We start from the raw sequence: 20,291 nt of genomic DNA on the forward strand, positions 1-20,291 counted from the left end.
TCGTGGTTGCAAGAATCTTCAGCAATAAAAAATAGTCTTGGATTTTAACTGTTGATATACCAAAAGAGAAATTCTAGGCTTAAGTGTAAATAAAAGGAAGTCCAACCATAGTCCCATGAGTAATAGTTGTTTTAATCTGTCTTCCTTGAAAATACTTTCTCTAGCCATCTTACTCACTTTTTTAAATCTTGCCTGAATAGGGCCCAAGTCCATTGTCTTTATAAGACCATTTTAGTATCAGACGACATAATACATGTGCAACACTTTATATACAAGGAGTCTATCCGGTGCTCAAAAGTTCAAACACATGAACATCCACAGTTTTGATAATACAAGTTTTATGGTACAATACAATGTTCTGAATAATATACATTAACAATGAAAGTTTCGTGCAAAGAGTAAAACATGTTCCCTTTTTGTGCCACAAAAGTAATTCTCCTTGAGAGACTGTACTTGCACTAACTGCTGTGTTGGGTCATCGTATGATTCTGTAAAGGAAAAAAAAAGAAAGAAGAAAGGGGAAAAATACTTGAGTGATTTTATTTTCATCAGAGCAAGCATAGAAGTGCCAATAGATTTATATGACATGAAACATGTCTAAGCCACACCGATGCTAGGTGTTCCTGGGCATTACCTCCTCACTGCCCCCAGGGAGGCTCAGACCAGGCCAATCCTAAGCCTGACTGGGTGGGACCAGGTGCAGAGGAAGCTCTCCCCTGGGAGTACCAGGAGGAAGATCAAAGCCAGGAGCCTGGAAGGGGAGATCTTGGTGGCACCGTTCCTTTTCTCTGCCTGTGCTATGCCTTCCCACAATTCCCTCCCACTTTCCACCATTTCTACTTGTCAAACCATGGCCCATTTTCAAAGACCAGAGTAGCGCCATTTTAACAGTTTTCTGTAGGTTGTATATTCCTATTGATTAATATGCCTTGGTTCTACCCTCCCTAGATGATGAGCATCTTGACAGTAGGGATCATCTGTCCTGACTATGAACACGGAAGGCAAGAGCTACCTGGACAATGATGGATGGGGAAGCGTCTCCAGTCCTCTCCTGAGGGTGTTCTGGGAACTGTGCTGCCTCATGGTTCAGAAGCAGCTCTCTGTAACTTCCTGGTCCCCAGATGCTATATTTCCTCTGTGCTGTAGTTTGTTCCTCTCTTCAGCACCCACCCTAGCGTGTCCCCTTCCTGAGTGAACAAGCTCTTTTCAAATTGTGAGGAAGCAACTCGGACACCTGGGCCAACATCCAAGCCAGGAGGTGAAAAGTGTGTAAGCAGGCTCCAAACGCAGGCAGGCCAGTAGGATAGCCCCCTCCTGCTTGGAGGGCGACAGGCCTTGGGGGTTCATCTAGAGTCTAAGCTGGAGATGGCCAGACTTCCACCCTGCCCCTCTGACTTTTCTGGGCCATGTTCTCCTGTTGTTCACATTGAACACACTCCCCACCCCCTTCTGATCAGAACCTTGAAGCTGAGCTTGGAATACAAATACTTCATGCTCAAGCTTAGAACTCCTCCCTCCTTTCTCTGACTTCCTTCTATCCTTTATATGCACCCATCACAGGTCTGGTCTCATGGTCGACTGCAGGCCTGGGTCTTGGCCTTTGTCAGTAATTCTGATGTTTGTTCATTTATTCACCCTTCATAAGCGTCTGTGGAATGCTTACCTGGACAGCCCACAGCACCCAGTGCTCAGTAAAGATCTGGTCAACTGAGTGACAACACAAAGGCTACTGAAGAGAGAGGCCTGGTCCCTGCCATCATGCTTTCAAAGTGCTCCAGAAGGAAGCGGTGGGCACACTGTGGTCAAGCCACATGGCAAAGAGTATTTTAGAAAGGAATGAAGGCAAATCCTGGCTACATCTAAGCTGGCCTAGCCACTGGGGAAGGCTTTGCAGCAGGGACAGCACACTGACATTGTCATTGAGGCTGCAAACATGAGAAGGGGCTGCGGAGGAGACTCTCCAGGCCCAAGGACCCATATGAGAAAAGGTATGAAGCAAGAACATGCACGGTATGTGGGGAGCCCTGCAGCTCGCTCAGGTTGGTTGAAATCTTCTAGAGTGTTCTCAATCAAGTGTACTTAAGGGAAATAAAGATGGAGGGTAGTTGAGGAAAGATGATGATGAGCCTTATAAACCTTGCTAAGGAGTTCAGTCTTGGTCTTACGGGTGAGGGGCTGCTGGCATAATTGAAGCAGAAAGCTTTGTCTTCGAGATCTTTTCAAACCCCTGACTATAACAAGCCAACTGCCTGCTGCTCAGGAAATGCAGGCTGAGTGACCCAGGGCTTGGTGGCTGATGTTTGCCCAGCTCTTCCTTTCCTTTTTTCAGAATTAACTTATTTGTGAAGGAGATGGATAATGGGAATATGCCTCCTTCCCACTGTGAGAACCACTATCAATAGTGGACAACTAGGACTGTCTGTGGAGACCCTGCCATGACCCTTAGTAGGGCTGGAGAAAAAAAAAAAAAAAAAGAAAAGAAAAGGCAAAGAAAAAATGACCAGGAACATCACTAGTGATGAGGAAACTTTATTTTATTTTCTTATTTAAAACGTACCTACTTTGATTAACTAGTACTGGTCTCAAAGTACATTTGGCAGTAAACTATTTTAATGCAAACTCTTTTACCTCTGTATTGATTTCAAATATGTCTGAAAAGTATTCAGAAGGCATACTCAAATTACTGATGAGAACAAATAACTTTCCTATTTCCTTAAAAATCAAAGCAATTGTGATGAGAGGTTTATAAACAGTAAAAAAATTTAAATACTCAAAACACACTCTTAGATTTCTCATACCTTTTGCTATCCCAAAGTCAATTTTGATCTTACAGAAGGGTTTTTACTTAAAAGAAAAAAAGAATCATAAAACTAAAGAAGTACAAGAAACTATGGCACTAGTTATATCTAATATACTGACAGAATAATGGGTGATTTTTTTATCATAATCAATGTAAAAAAGAAATCAATTTAATAACATCATTTTTATATTGAAATCTGTTAATGTGAATAAAATTCATTCTTTTTATTTTTTCCTATTACCTACAATAGACATAGGCATTGTTTTTAATATTTAACAACAGCACTAAATATTTACATGTGTGTATATATGTGGTATGTGTACATATATATATATATATATATGGTATGCATGATGTGGGTATAGTAATCAGGTATTTTTGAACGTTGAAGTGTTTACAGAGGATGCTCCATTTTTCCAAAGGACTCAAGGGATTAATACAGGATGACAATAGAACTTCTCCGCATTTTTTAATGTGCCTATATTGAAATATTGCAAATCATGTGCTTAAAATAAATTGTCCAAATAGTTGAGTCTTTAATCCTAAACTAAAGCCATACAGGTCTCTTCAGAGGTGCAAAGAACTGAGCAAATTTGCATACATATATGTCACTTATTGCAACAGACTGAAGTCCCTTCTATGTAGGAGTGAAGGAATTATGCTCCATATGAGAGACAGGAATACAAATCATTTGCAAGAAGACTAGAGTAGGGCATGTGAAATACAAGCTTATACAAAACTAAAGATCCCTGATATAAGTAACATCAAAGTAGGGAAACTGGCATGTAGACACAGGGTCCTTTTGTTGTGGAGATGCGTGCACAACCTTGAGGCCCCTTAGCCTCATTTTTCTTTGCTCCAGTCTAATGGAGAGCCATTGTGGTCCTGGCTCTCCACCACAACAGTGACTATCATGGTGGGAAGGAGACATGTTCCCAGAGGTCCTTTGGAAATAGGTATATTTGTGTTTGGGAGGCAAAAAATCCCAGATGACTTTGCTCCATCCTCAAGGGCTGCCCTCATTGCCTTGAGCGTCCCTGGGGATGTTTTTGCTCTGCTTGCTTTATTCCAAGCCCTTAAACATATGCAAGGTCTCATTTCACTCTGAAGGAGGAATGGTATGTCTGAGCCACACAGTTTACCCAACTGGCCTGTAGGTGTGGCAGAGAACAGATGCCAAGTCACAGTCTCCAGACGTGGCTGGAGATCCTCTTGGAAGACAAACAAGTTGCTTCATGAGAGTGATCAGTGATTTTCGTGTTTTGAAAAAAAAAAAAAAAATCATAGACATTCATTTATTTAGAAAGGAGAGCTAAGAAGCAAGAGGAAAGATAAAATGTAGGCAACAGAAGCACTGAGCTGAAGAGGGGCAAGCTTCCCTCTCCTTTGGGAAAGTATATCAGGGTGGTCCTTTTTCCCTCCATGTTTTTCTCTTTTCTTAATCCAAAGGCCCCGATACTGATATTTAGTAGACCCTAAATTCTTCTTATTTGTCCCAGGGGAAGAAATGACACATAGCTGGCACATGTACTGCCACTGCTTCTCCCTCATCTGGCCATGGCTGCATCCCCCTTCCTGACACAAGTAGCCCATTCCTTCCTGTCACAGCGGGTGCACCCCATGGAATTTCTTTGACATTCCCTGCATAGGGCTTCCAGTGTGGCTAAAGGTAAAGTTTGCAGCTTAATTTCCAACTCTTGAGCAAAAAGAAGGCTTATCTCCTTGGTTTTTTGCAGAGGAGATTCAAACTCTTGAGCAAAAGAAGGCTTATCTCCTTGGTTTTGCAACTGACCAGTCTGGAGGTCTGAGATGCTATTGGCCAGACTGTTTCGGGGGAAGGGATGTCTTGATGATTATCAAAGCCCCTTCCTTGAGTGACATTGCTTGGAAATCCAACCACTCAAGAAGTTTAGTCACAGTTGTCCTGCCTGCCCATATCTTTCTTACCAGTTGAAACGCCCTAACCAATCATGCTGGAGTATTGATAAGACTGACTTTCCATATGGTGGAGGTGCCTGAGAAACTATATGATTCAGAAAATTAAGGAGCTAGAAAGAGACTTAAAGGTCATTGAGTTCCTTAGAGGAACTAACCTAACCTAACCTCCTTACAGGAAACTGAAACCAGATAAACCACGTGAACTGCTGCAGGCTCCCAAACCAAATAGGAGCACTGTGGGGACTGGGCGGAGGTCATGTGATCTGGTGCTGGGGCACAGCCCACTGGGCTTGGTCATCTTTTGGGCCCCAGGAAAGTCCTCATTGTTCCTTCCCCTCCTGCTTCCTGGTTTCAGGACTTCTTCAATGAAGGGACAGTGGTGTGGAACAGGAGACACCACCTGCTGCTCATCATTGTTGATGAAGGTCCCTGAAACAATTAATTAAAAAATAAGGCAAAGTCAATTTTGTTTTTCTTGGATGAAAAAAGAGATAGAACTCTAGATGTCAGCCTTTTCAGATAAAAAAATATAAAATACAAGAAAGATACCATACATGAAGATAAAAATCCAAGGAGACCAGTGAGATGCACCATATCTACTAATGCAGGAAGGAAGACTAAGAAACTGGGCCCCACTCCCCAACATTTGGGCCCCTTGATTATGTACCCTATGTGATGATGCATAGGCAGGGGACATCATTTAAAAAGAGGCCTATGTTCTGGGAAAATGTGCCGCTAGGTGCTTTTCATGATTGCTAGGTGCTTTTTTTATAATTGTGCAAACATCATAGCGTGCACTTACGCAGACCTAGATTGTACAGCCTACTACATAACTAGGCTTTATGTTGTAAGTATATAAATATGGTTATTAAATATATATTATATATGTACATATATAAATAATAACCTAATTGCTCCTTGGGCAATAATGAACAAAATATGGGATTAAATCAAGCACAAGAGAAAACAAGAAGCCCCAAGACATGGTAATCTTGCAATGTATAAAGCTACTGCTGGCATAACACAGCATATTGTTTGACAGCATGCATTTTTTTAAGGGGTGCATATCAAAATAGTGATAAAGTGTAAAATATGTGAATACATAGAACAGTAACATAGTTGTTTATTGTCATTATCAAGCATTATGTACTGCACATCATTGTGTGTTTATGCATGGCTCTATGTGAAGAACTGGAACCCCAGTAGGTTTGTTCACACCAGCATCACCACAAGTGCGTGTAAGGTGGAATGTAGTTACAATGTCACCATACCTGTGATGTCATGAGGCACTAAGAATTTTGGTGCTCCAGTATAATCTTATGGAACCATCACAGTGTCTTCATTCTGCCGTTGACTGGAACATTATTATGCACCAACTCAAATTCCCATTCTCCATCTGCTTTAAAGGAGCTTTCCATCTGATGGCTTGGGGGGGTGAGAATCATTTAAGTGGGACAGGTGGAATTACTACAACCAAAGTTCATCAACATTGCTTATAATCAAATAAAACTTTTCTCACCAATAATCTCACTTTTTGGTTGAATCTGTCATACAAACATTGATGTTTCAGGGGTGTTTCGTTTGTTTGTTGTTTTTGCTAATTTCTTCCCTTCCTGGGGTGAAAGAGAGATCTTAAAATTATCTGGACAAATTCAGATCCAAAGTAGCTTATCATTACTCCTGTGTGGAGGATTTATGGGTGAGTTTATTTTCTTTCTCTTGAAATAGACCATTTATCCATTCTTTGACTGAAATTTTAAGCCCCAAAGACCCATCCACAGCAATCCCTTCCCTGGATCACATCTTCCTAAACGCTCAGGGCATGGAGGGACAGCATTTATGCATTTCCTCCATTTCTAGCTTCTTCTCCATGATCTGACCTCCACAGCGTTTACTCACAGGCACACAGACCTGCACACACAGGCAGGCACACACGCACACACTCCTGCACCTGCCATGATCCCCAAGGTCTTCCGGTATCTCCATCAGACTATCCCCAAGTCCCTCGCAGGTTTCCAGACCTCTGGCGAGCCACTTTTCACCACAAATTCCAGCTTCTCAGGGCTCTCCGACATCCTGTAAGTGTAACGGTACACTCTCTGTTACTGCAATAATGATCATAATTTATACATACAGTAGCCTTTCATCCACAAGTGCTTTAACAGCGACGCCTGTGCGAGAGTGCAGAGCAGAGCCCCCGCTCTCCCCCAGTGCCCTGGCCCTGCTTGGGAGACGTCACGGGTCCCTCATTCTTCAAGGCAACACCTCATAACCATTTCAGGCAGGAAGTAAGGGAATCTGTCCAGTCAAAACTGCAGAAAGGAATTAGGTAATATAACACTTTTTCTTTCTCTTCTCCAGAAACTGAGAAATGCACTGATTCTCAGAATGAACTACCCCCAGACCGTCCCCCTGAATTGTTGCTTTTTGCCTGGGGATTACATATTTCCTGGAGCAGTGAATTTTCTTCTTTCCTTGTCTTGTTTCCATCCAGGACTATATTTATTTAGAGCACAAGATAAAAATATCTATATGCCTAGGCCATCAGTCCCTCACATGAGGACTGTGACTGTGCTATATTTGTCTGTCTATCATGTAAAGATATCCCTAAGAGACATACACTGTCTCCATAAAAGGCAGCATGACCAGTAACCCAAAAATTAAAAAGGAGACGCGGGCAAGGATAAAGGGAGAAAGAGGAGAAGGAAAGGAAGAAGAGGAGGAAGAAGAGGAGGAGGAAGGGGAGGAGGGGGAAGTAGCAGCTTGTCTTTTTAAGAAACCAACACCATGGAAGGGAAACGCTCAGACTGCAGACAGATTGGTTTTAAATCCTGCCACCGTAGAACTTGGACCAGCCTCCAGTGAGCTTCAGTTCCTTATTAGTAAATGCAGATAGATGCATATTCCACAGGGTCATCCTGAGGCTTGGTAGTAACTGTGCCACAGAGCACACACTCTGGTTCCTGTAGATTCTGAAGTGATTTGTGCTGCTGGAGAAGCCACTAGATGGTAGGCATTTTGCACTTCCTGTCTCTTAGATGTTTTAAACCTGCTGTTGAACTTGTACTATGGCATGCCATTACCCATTTATCTGCTCCCTCCACTACTGTTGCTTCAGGCTAATCAGGAATTGGGAAAACAGGAAATGGGGTGTCAAAAGGCATAAGGCATGGGACATCCAGGGCACCCTGGGCACAGGTGGAGGGGAACCAGACCCAGTCCTGGGGGTCCTGAGTAAAGTTAAATTTGTCCGCACTCTCTTTTTAAATCCTTAAGGATACACACAAGAAAGTACCTGTACATTTCCATTTCCCCCCCTTTATTATTTACAAAAGGTAGAGGGTCTAACGTAACAAAAGAGTTCAGCTTTTAGATCAGAACTTGCTTGAGGAAGAAATAGTCAAATGATCAATACCTGTAAACTAATCTCCCCACAATAGGTGGATCTTGGTGAACCACCCAAGAAATTCCAAAAAGGCCCAGTCCTAATTAACCCAACCACTTTTCACTTTTTCACTTGTGAGAGTCATAGATTTGTGGTAGGCTAACTGGGATCCATTCATCTTTTAAGACACGGACAAGCATAGATATGGTAGGTGCAATCCAAAGGCATAAGTGACAATGATGGTGGCAGTTGTGCTTCCCTCTCAGTTTCCTCACCCTGGATTTCTACTTCCAGTTACCTTTATTGTCCTTTTTTTTTCTTCCCCCCTCCCCCACATCTATATCTATGCCCAGAACCTATAAATGGTACCCAGATGCACAAACCATGCTGCTAGTTTCAAGGCTAACTAAATTGTTGACTTCTGTCTCTAAATTCAATCACAGCCTTTCTCACTAAAGAAGACCCCATGAAAATGTAGGTGGCATACCAGTGAACAGAACAATGGGTGACGTGCAAGCCTGAGAGTATAACTTTAAGGAAAAGAAAATGCAGACGGCCTGAGATCTGGTCCCACTGAACTTAAGAGCGAGTGCATTGACCTTCAACATTCATTCAGCAAACTTCTCACTGAAGATTCGAGCACCAAATCTTTTCTCTTTAAATATAGCCCACGATGTGGTCATGAGACCGACATAAAATTAAAGCATTCAAATAAAACATATTCGTAACTAAGCATAGTCAGGATAAATCTGGCAGGAGAAAAGATACCTACAATGGTGATTTAGATAATCACTTAAAATTGTGTTCCTATAAAGTGAGTTATGATAACTAATCATAGTTCGGCCATAAGAATGACCATGATAATGAATATGAAAATAAGTTAAATTGCTAGGTAAAAGATAGTATATAAACCCAGATATTTTGTTGCTGCTATGTGGTCCATTTGCAAAGACTGATCTAGCTATACATTTGCTTATTGTGTTAGTTAGCTTTCCATAACTGTAACAAAATACCTAAGATAATCAACTGAAAAAGAGGAAAGGTTTATTTTGGCTTATGGTTTTAGAGATTTCACCTCCTGGACAGTAGGCCTCATGTTAGAGCAAGGCCACTAAAATGGTGGCTGAGAAGTGAAAGAGAGGAAGAGAGGGCAAGGGTCCCACTATCCTTTTAAAGAGCATGCCTCCAATGACTAGGAGACCTCCCACTAGTTCCCAACTTTTAGTTTCCACGCCTTCCCAGCAGTGCCAAGCGGGGGACCATACGTGGGCCTGTGAGGAATATTTCAGCTCCAAACTCCAGCAGGTATACACACCTTATCTCTGGTTAGAAAAGAGATGCTCTTCCTCTTTTTCATGCCATTTCATGCTTACTGCCTTACATTTGTTTAGGGTCACCTCACTGTCACTCAGTGTCATGTGGGGGTCTCCCATGTGCCTGCTCCCACCCCCACCCCTCAACCATGCTCTGGAAGTTCTGGAAATAGAGTTGTAAATGGAAGTTTTTATAAAGGAAGTGTTTCATTGCCAACCGTGGAAGTACACTGTCCCTCTTCTACATGTCGTGGACTGCTTGGGGTTCCGTATGTTTCTTTGAATGAGTGTGTTCGGGGCTATAGTGCAGACAGCAGAGTGAAGGCCCAGCAGGCCTGGGATTCACCTTCATCTGGGTGAGAAACTGAAAAGGAATTGAGCTGGACTGAAGGACTGGGAAATGAAGTCATGCCTGAAGGCTGAGTCTTATCTCTGAAGGCAGGGCACAGGGCCAATCGCACCCCTGTAGGTCAGGCCGGAATTTCCCCTGAACGAAATGAACATTCCCCTGGGAATCATTCTGGGAAGAGCTGTATCTTGGGACAGGAAATGAAGACTCGGGAGGTGGAGCTCAAAGTGGAATAAGGAGAAAAACATCCTCCTTGTTCTGCAGCCTGCAGGTCTCAGGAGGAAGAGGCTGAAGAGGCAAGGCACCCTCCTGGCGGGGTGTGGGCCTGTGGCTGCGATGCGGGAGGGGCTGTCCATGAACCTGGAGGAAGGCTGGTCGCCTCGGCAATGCTCTGTCATTCTCTGCAGTATACTGGTTGCCCCAACTCCACAGGAAGATCTCATTTGCTGCTGAGCCTGTCGGAAATGGTGTGTCCACCATTTGGGATGTCTGCCTAAGGGACACCTGTGGAGGATGCCTGTGCCCTGTCTTTGGTAACACGTCCAAGAAAGGAGAGTGGCCCAGGTAGAAAGACCCATAGAACCCATTCAAGGCACAGCACAGTCTGAGACAGGGCACTTCCAGAAGGCAAGGCCTGCAGAGGTTCACACTGCCACTGCCATTTCACCGATAATGCCTAACAGGTTATGTTAAGAATTCTCAGGAGGCCGACCTAATGAATCAGCAGCAACACAATCAGAGTGGTGTCCCTTCACCCACCCCCATCAAAGGAAGTTTCCAGGAGGAACTGGACTAAAGGGTTAGTTTTGAGGGAAAGGACAGGTGGAAGGAGGTTACTGGGGAGCAGGGCAGGTTTCAGGTGAGGAGAGCAGAGGAAGAAAGGCAGGCAGGAGGCCAGGCTACTCTGGAAGCTGTCCCTTGGGCAGTGGGGAGGAGAAGCAGTAGGAGATGCAAATGACCCTCGCTGGGGACAGACAAGGTTGAACTGCAATGCAGGCAGCCTTGGGGAAGCAGGGGACTGATTGCCATGCTCTTGCTTCCTTGGGCTCTCTATCCAGGGGCACTGCCACACCAACATGACTCGGTGTCTGGGGAATTCTATCTACATAGAAAGCCAATCCATAAAATCCAATCTTTTCTGGTTCTCCACTTATTCCTCATTAACAGGGGTTTGGGTTTGAATTATGTAGATAATTGCCACAACACTTCACTTCATTTTGCCTGTAGATACATACCCTCAGAGGGGTATTTTGAGGATAAATGAGATACAAGCAAAGTGCTTTGAACTCCTGAGATGAAAGGTAGCCTATCAATACAGACCTTATATAATTAAGATGCTTCAAATTGCCAATACATGTATATTCATAACACCCAATATAATCATTGTATATCTTTTCTCTCCTTTATTTTTATAAGGAGGCAGGAAGATCTACATTTTTTTAAACAACCCTGCTTTTGTGCACTTAACATTAACCTTTCCTTCCAAATGTCATTAGCTGCTAATTAAGATGTTGATTTGCGGATTGTATATGTTGCAGTAGAAGTGATTTGTGAATGCTTACTAGGTGTTTATCAACCTCTACCACTCATATTGGTTTAGCAAGAGCCTGGTGCATTTTAATTTACTGAGCAATTTTCCGATTCCCCACTTATTTCTGCATGTGCATAATGAGGGGAAAAAATGATACGAGGGGAAAAAATGGGAAATACTATAAATAGTTTCTAAAGAAAAATGCCATAGGAAAGAGTTATGGCTCAAAGTAGGTACTAAAGGAGCGAACAGATTGAATTTATCTTCTCTTTTTAATGGGGCATTTTAAGAAATCAAATTTGTGAGCAGGTGTCTACCCGTACCTGGATGGATGTGCACATTCGAGCTGGTTAGAGAGCCAGCCAGAGGAAAACGATGAATGGACTCTGAATTTTCTGGAACGCACATGCTTTTGTTTTCCAAGGTTGGCCTGCTCCTGTGCTATGTTCATGCCTTTAGGCTCTCACAAAGAACCTTCTTGCTTCTAAAATCACCCTTAAATCAAAGAAATAAAAGGATTATTCAGTTACGGAGGAGGATTCTGCAACAGAGGGGACATTTCCACAGGACTTTTTAATATAATTTATGAATATTTGCTAGCAACATAATTGTCTTTTCTGCTGACATTTTCAAAGCAACACTGTGATTTGTTGGGTCTCTGGAGAGTCCAACTACAAAACTGATAATTATATTAAATATACATAGACAATAAAGAGTGTGTTTACATAACTATGCCCATAAATATCTGATTGAACAGTCATTGTTCTCAAACCCCTTTTAAGCATCTCTCTGAGGACTGCAGTTCTAATGACATGATGGTTTAAAAGATGTTGCTCAGTCTTGTTCCATATTTAATTAACTTTCCTTTTTTAAACTTGTGATGGCAGAGACAATAACAAATAGCTCTGAAAAGAAGGAGCGCTTTGAAACATGAGTGAGCTCCTGTCAAGCTTTGTGCCGTCCTGATGGGAGAAGATGGGCGTGTGTGTGTGGCTGGCCTGGGACCTCGGCCCTCCCCGGGGATTCCATTATGAGGCCATCCAGAGCTCTCTAATCCCACACACCTTCTCTCGCACACTCACAGCTGTGCATCCACGCTTCCTGCACATGCTCCTGCATGTAAGCAGCTGCATCTCTAATGATTTCTTCCTATGAAACAGAAGATGAGAGCAAATTAGAAAACCAACAAGGTCTGAGAGGCAGGGGCAGGGCAGCGAGGTGGGAGGAAGAGGGGCTGGGAGGTGGAGATGCTTACGCTCTGGTCCTGGCTCTGCCATTGCCGTTTGACCTTTGGTAAGTGGGTTCGTTCATCTCCTATGGCGGCTGGAACAAATGACAAACTTGGTGGCTTAGAGCAACACAAATTTCTTATCTTGCTGTTCTGCAGGTAAGAAGTCAGAAGTGGGTCTCATAGGATTAAAATCAAGGTGGCACAGGGCTGGTCCCTCTGGGAGGCTCCAGTGGAGAATCCATTTCCTTGTTCTTTCTGGTTTCTGGAGGCCACTCACATTCCCTGACTGCTGGCCCTCTCCCATCTTCAAAGCCAGAAATGGCTGACTGAGTTTTTCTCACAGAGAGTCACTTGGACTCTGACCCTCCTGCCTCCCTTTTCCACATGCCCCTTGTGATGTCATGAAGCCTACACAGGATGAGCTCTGGATAATGCACAAAGGTCTCTTCATCTTAAGATCTTTCTCATCTGCAAAGTTCTTTGGTCATTGTCCACTGACATATTTACCAGTTGTAGAGATTAGGCATCTGTGGGGGCTGCTATTCTGCCCTCGTAAATCAACTAATATCCATTAATGAGGGAGGCAGTCTGAAGTAGATTTGTTTGTCCAACAAATTAAGGTCCAGGAGACTTAAGAGTCAACAATAGACTCAATCCTTCAGTAGTGAGGAGAGAGAAGCATTACCTAGAAGTAAACACAATATTTTCATCTCAGTTAAGGGCCATGAAAAGAAGTAGAAAGTATAAGGTGAGTGATTTATAAAATGGTCTGGTCTGACCCTGGGTAAAGGGGTCAAGAGCAGTCAAGGAAGTCTTTCCTGGGGAGGTGATGTAAAAACAGAGACATAATAAATGACTCAGGCTGTCTAGGCAGAGCATTTTCAGAAGAGCTGAAAAGAACCTTCCAGTCAGAGGGGATGGCCAATGTCCATGTTCAGGCCCTAGAGTGTAGGAAGGGAGAAACTGGCCATTGAAGAACTGAGAAACAGCTCTCAGGGCTGGAGCAGCTAATGGAAGAATGTTTTGCCATGTGCTGAGTTGAGTCACCATGATAAAGGTCGAGCTTAGCCGGGGTTTACACAGCTCAAAAGGGCTCAAGAAGTTTGTGTGTACCTCATGATTGTAAGATAGATACTGTTAGGGTTTTCCTTTTGTAGATGGTGAAGCTGAGGGTCAGAGAAGCTACATGACCTTCCCAAGCTCACCTCTCTGGTAGAATCCGGATTTGCACTGGAGTCTGCTCAGTCACCATGCAGCACAGGTCTTAAGCAGGATTGGAGGATCTCAAAATTCTCCCTTATTCTGAGAGCAGCTGGGAGCCACAGGGAAATGTAAAGCACTTTAGAAAGATTCCTCCAGGTAATCGATGGGGGCATCGAACCAGGACGGAAGCCAGAGCTCTCGGGTGAAACGATGGTGGTCTGCATGCAGTGGCCATAACTCAGACGGTGAGAAGTGGAGAGCTCAGTAAATACTAGAGCAAAATTGGTAAGACTTGCTGATCGAGGTGGGATGAACCAAAGAAGGTGTGACGATGTCCTAGATTCTGGCTGGATCACAGGGAAGGACCCAGCAGTCCCTGTTCTTCCAGAAGAATGGGTTCAGGTGAAGCTGTGGACCAGGAACACAAACCTGTGTTCAAACCCTCCAACCATGGAGTGGCTCCACCCAACAACACCAGAACAAGTTCTGCATTAACAGGTGTGAATGGATTCCAACTTCTCAATGAGGATGCAGCCCACTTTCTCCATGGTAATCCTCCCTCTGCAAGAGAGGAACTCTGCTCACCATCACCGCTCATTCTGTTTGTGGTGAACTCTTTCTAATTGTCGTCAATTATGATTCATTTACTTTTAGGTGTCTTGCTTGTCATAATATTATCATTTGTGAGTCTTTCCCTTTGCAGGCTGTGAGAATCTGTTGTGACATCTCAATAAAGCAGGATTCAATCAAGGTGTGAATGAATTGTTAATCTGGTTATAAATAGAAGGTACCATATGTCGGTATGTAAGGGCTGTTTCCCTCATTGTTGAAAATAATGTTAGTGAAACAAAACAAAAGAAGTTTCAGAAATAGCCTGTTCGGCTCTCCAAGCCTCCAACAAGTCTCTGCAGCTGATTCAGATTGCTGGGAGCAGCGTTCACACGTATTTATTTAGAATCATCATTTGAAAGAGAAAATTAGTGTCAAGTTTGGCTACCAGAGCCCCAGGGGTACTCGATCCTCCTGATTTTGACCGTGGAGGAAGCCTTACCACTCTTTGTCTCTTCTAGAGGCGCATCTTATGAACCATCTGATGGAAACATCTTTTTTCCTTCTTCTTTATATTTTTCCATGGTAAGCAGACTGCAAAAATATGGCAAAATTGACCGAGCTCCAGCCCAAGCCAATTCATGAGAACTATACCCTGCATCTTTTTCTAATGTGCACTCTCTGGGCAGTGAAGGCTCTGACCATCTCTACCCCGGTAGCACAGACGATGCTGAAGCACCTGCGGCAGTGTGTTTTCTGAGGAGTGCCTGCGTGTGTACTCAGAGGTCCAGCAAATGCCAGAACCAATAACCTTAAATTAGCATCCCGCCATCTAGAACCATTTCCCCTCTGCTTTTCTGGAGCCCTCCCCAACACACCTCTCCCTCCCATCTCCTAACCCAATCAAAGTGTGCTTCTACCTTGTTCCATTTCTTCAGGGCCTCACTAAGTGACTAGCTTGTTAGTTCAAAACAAAGTTAATGGCTAATAATAGTTTTCCCCCTGTGCTGGTGTCGTTTCCACTGAGACTCAATGCAGAGGAGTGGAAAGAGCTTGGATTTTGGAGTCAGTCACTTTGGGGTTCAAGTCCTGGCTCTTCGGTTCACTAGCTGAGTATCCAGGGTATGATTTTTAGGAGTTTTTGGGGAGTATAAACTCACCTGTAAAATAGTGACTCCTGCATCATGGAATAAGAGTAAAGAAAAGAATGTGTGTTCAGCCACTAGTACTGAAACTGGCTATGTATTGACAGTGGGGTAGGGGTCAGGTGTAGGACCTGGGCACTCCCATTGGTCATCAGGGACTAGGGACGATCTGATCATGACTCTCATTCTCTCCCTCTGACCAGCTCTCTCTTCTTCCCCTCCTTTCTTCCTTCGTTTCTTTTCTCCTTTCTTCCCCAATGGCTTTTTGAATTCCTGCTGAGTCCAAAACACGTTTCCTTATTTTTCCACTATTTCCAACAGAGGGTACAAAGTACATTGGTACGCACAAAATACGAGGAAAGCAGACAGGAAGCACCATGCCTGGTAAAGAGCCATTTAGAACAATGACCCTCCTGCCCTGTCCCTCCAAAATTCGTTGTAAACTTGTTTCACAATAGTCATTAGAGACACGAAGGAAGTGTTGATAAGCTCCATTATTCATTCAAGGGCCAAGGTTAATTTTTATTTATTCCCAGGTCATCACAAACAGAGGCAGATGGTGGTGGCATTTCCTTCTTGCCGGGAGCTCAGATACTGTCTGGATGGATTTCAGCAGGTTTTGTAGCCATCCTCTCTCGGTGCAGCAGCTTTCCTGGATGGCCCCAGCCACCCAGGCCAGACTGATTTTATTTAACTAAGATGACTTGTGGTAAGTAATTGAGGTCACTTGGACCTGGCTGGGGAAAGCCAGCCTTATCAAGGAGAGGGGATGACATCGTTTATCCTTCAGCACCTCTTCCTTTAGAGGATTTATTTTTGGTGACCCATTTAGGAGATAGTTTACAAAGCTGATACTACCAGTTTATTGAAAATTGACTTTCAGTGAATTTACTAGTAGCAGGTGACTTTGTGATGGTTTAAAGCAACAATCTGTGGAATCTACTTACATAGCACCCTAGGAATGATCATGAAAGGTCACACCTATGGCTAGTTCAACTGGTTTTCTGTTACATGCATAGGTAGAATATGTAGCTTCTGCCTTCGGGTTTATATTCTAGGTGAAGAGAGCAGTTATATTGTACTAATAGGGAAAACACCCCAAGTCTATACAACACAGTGTATGGTTAGTGCATTGGTGGGAGGTTTACCAATGCCAATCAAATGCTCATCCTGCTCCATCAGGTTCATTGACAACTGAGAACTGCACAGGAGGTAGATGAAGAGAGAAATCCTATCAGCTCCATTTCGACTGGGCAGAACCCAATACCTCCTGGAAGTGGAGCTTTTGGTTGCTCTGAAACCAAAGCAGGCCTCTACCTATCTTTCCCCAAGAGGATCTGGGAGTCCCCACGGGCAGCTGCTCTGCACAGAGACATGAAACCTGCTGAGGAGCAGACAGAGCAGAGAGCACCGAAATGAGAACAGGTCCAGCCCCTGGATTTGTCTCCTTCCCCAGTTACCATGGTCCGATGGCTGCCACCTTCTCATCTCACCAAAAATGTCACTTTTTCTGCAGAGAGGAATAAGGAAAAGGTGAAGGAAAGTGTCTTCATCCATTTTGTGCTGCTATAAAAGGATACCTGACACTGGGTAATTTAAAAGGGATAGAGATTTATGGAGTTTTGGAGGCTGAGAAGTCCAAGATCCAGGGCTGGCATTTAGTAAGGGCTTCCTTGCTGTGTCACCCTATGGCAGAAGGTAGAAGGGCAAGAGAAAGTGAGGGAGAGAGGAAAGGGACAGCATGCAAGAGGGGACCAATTTCATCCCTCTATAAGGAACCCATTGCTGAGATAACTCACTCCTGCCATGACAGCGTTAATCCATTTATGGGGGCACAGTCTTCATGGCCTAATCTCCTCTTAAAGGTCCCTCAAGGATCTGTCAACATACCCCACTTACAGTGCTACTGCATCAGATCTGTGCTCACAGCCCTGTCTTTTTCTAGAACCTGCCATTTCAGCCTTCAGATGGAGTCTTTATGAGAAAAAGGGCGACAAGGAGGGGACCTGAGAAACAGAAGTTTTGTCTCGAGATACTATTTACCCAGAGACTCTTCAAATGGTTGCACTGGACCCACTTTGCTAGACTGGTCTAAACGTAGTTGTTATTTTTCTCCCTCTACCTGGAAGACGAGTGCTCATGGAAACGATCGAACGGGTGGCCAGGAAAGTGACAAAGCCACACACTCCCTGCATGGCTACGTACATGCACTGTGAGTGACGTGGCGACCCTGCTCCACCACACGTGTGTGCAGGCTTCAGCCACTTCACCTCAGCCAGGCTTATAGGAATCTGGGCTCATGTCCCCCGAGTGGTGACATTTTGCTAACTCCATTAATTAGCATAATATTTTGGTAATAGTTCAGGGTTCCCAGGGATGGAGCAAATACGCAACAGAACAAAGGAAGTTAAATTAAGGCCCAGAGATTTACGTGGCTAACGTGCAGCTGTATGTTCTAATATCAATCAGTGAAAACATCCTCAGGTATTGTCACACTGGGAACTAATAAGTCCCGGCTTTGCTTTCCCTGTTCTATCCTAGTCACCATCCCCCAGACAGGTTGGCTCCATTTCCAGGTTCTAGAGCAGCCATGATTGTAGGCAGGTCAGCCTGGGCTTGGGTAGGACTTCTTTTCTGTTTTAACCTGGAACAAGGTTTTGTTCACTGAACCTGTGAGTCTCCCTTGCTTTAAGCTGACTGCTCTCTTCTCTCTCCCAGAATCCAGCCCCTCTTCTTGCCATTCCTTCATTCTGATCCCAGTGTGGTGCCTAGGACCTCGATCCCCAGGAGTTTGTTCGCTGAGAATGCCCTGAAGCTGCTGGCCTGTTGGTTTCCTTGCCTGTAGTCCCTGTGGCCTGGCTGTGGACTACTGTGGGGACCCCTGTGTCCCCTTGCCCCAAAGACCAATGTGTGCTATTGGCCTGAACTGAGACAAAGAATTGCCAGGTCCTTGGAGGGGGCACCCAGGACGACCAACCTTGCCTGTTGACTCCACCTTGCCTGGGGGCAGTTGCATATTCATTCACTGACAATGCTTGCCTGGCACTCCTGTGTACCAGCACTTGTGGAGTGCTGGCAATGCCACAGTGACAAGATGGCCATTGTCCCTTTGTCCTCTCTAAGGTTCAGCATGGAGACTAAGGACAGATTCTGAGTCTCCACTTACTTCCTACACAGTATTTAGAATGTACCCAGCATTTGACTGAATCATGTAAAGACACAGAGATGATTTTAAGGAAGGAAGAAGTGTGTGTATGTGTGTGTGACACACATGCTCAAAGTCAGCTTGTGTGAGGTCCTGAGGACTGAACCCAGGCCCTCAAGCATGCTAGACAAGTGTTCTACCACTGAATTACATGCCCAGTCCTTTTTAATTTTATTGTGAGACAGGGTCTTGTTTATTGAAGCTGGCCTTGAACTTGCCATCCTTCTATCTCAGCCTCCCAAGGAGCTGGGATTATAGGCATTCACCCTGGGCCTGGCAGGAAGAAATTTTTATAGTTATAGATCTTTAGAAGCAGGAGGCACTGTGATTTTACTGTGGTTTTCTTGGGGAAGAATAGATGAGACAGTGATCCGGCAAGCAGGTTTAGGAACGGTCTAGTTTGAATAATTCCAGTGGCTCCCAGGCATTGGGGTCGCATTTACTTGTCTGGTATCTACCTGGCCCTGGGTGATTAGGAAAGGTAGACATGGCCCAGGTGGTGGGCTCTGGGCTGGTTGGTTTGACTAGGACAGGTGTTTCCAGGCAAGTCATTTACTACCTCTAGGAAGTGTGACTAGCCCTGGAGGTACAGTTTCTTCCAGGGTCGGCAAGGTCCCAAATGTCAAAGCATTAGAATAAAAAGTCATGCTTAATACACACTGTTTGATGACATGAATTGTGTTCCATGAACAGAAACACTTATTTTAATAATTTCAACAAAATGACAGAAGTTCATCTTTATTAACACACAGGTGACTTCTGTCTGGGCCCAACAACCGGGAGAACTATGGATTTTTCCCACTCCCACCTCCCCAATTCTGCCTTTGTGGATGCCCTTGGCTCCCCAGAGCACTTTTTCAATACTCCCAAAAGGCACTAACCACCTGGGTCGCTGCTACTTGCTGGTTTCTCTGGTTCTTTGTCATTCCATAACCTCATTGACCAAAAGATGGATCTTGCAATTCCAGGGTTGTGCATGAAACCTGATAGAAAAGTTGATGGTAAGTAAATTAACAATACTTGTTTAAACTCTTGGTTGCTCCTAGGCTGAAGGAGCTTTCAGGGACATTGTATGATGAATGGGAACTAACAGGTATTGAGCATGACAGACGTGCTCTTGGATGCTTCAGAGTCATGTTTGACTTCATCTTCAGAGCAGTCTAATGTGACGAAGACCTCTCACCAACTTCAGAGATAAAGCTCAAGTAAAGTCACACAGCAGGACTGGGACCCAGGATCCTCCACTTTGCCCCTCAGGCATCATTATCCCATGAGCTGACCCACCATTTAGCTTCCCCTGAGCTCAGTGGGCCCTGAATCTTCTTTATCATATGAAAAAAGTCCCCCAAATATCGTTCTATATTGGCTCCACCATGGGAAAAAATCCACTTAGGTACACTTAAGAAAGAGCGACCAAGTGAATTATAAGTGGGGACCAATACCTCTATGCTCCTATTGATAACTAAAGCATATGGTTGCTTAAACTGAGATATTCCCTTCAGCTTATTACACTCATTACCTCCTGTCAGTTAGTGTTCACCTGCTTCAATTTTACTAGAAAGTGTGAATTGCATATTTCATATATTACTTAGCAGAAGCCCACCCTGAATCATTTTGTTTATTTTTTTCTCAAAATGGCAGT

The 20,291-nt window shown here is 44.1% G+C and overlaps 1 long non-coding RNA gene across 1 annotated transcript; it reads right to left on the reverse strand.

The window, feature by feature from the left end:
- Positions 1-6,700: 6,700 nt before the first annotated feature.
- Positions 6,701-12,514, reverse strand: LOC306643205. The gene is made up of 3 exons (XR_013758849.1): positions 12,381-12,514; positions 11,640-11,811; positions 6,701-6,814 (listed from the first exon to the last, which is right to left on the reverse strand). It is a non-coding gene; the product is annotated as an uncharacterized lncRNA (long non-coding RNA).
- Between the last annotated feature and the right edge of the window lie 7,777 nt (positions 12,515-20,291).

The sequence above is a fragment of the Sciurus vulgaris genome (assembly GCF_902686455.1).
Source record: "Sciurus vulgaris genome assembly, chromosome: 13".
Taxonomy (NCBI): domain Eukaryota; kingdom Metazoa; phylum Chordata; class Mammalia; order Rodentia; family Sciuridae; genus Sciurus; species Sciurus vulgaris.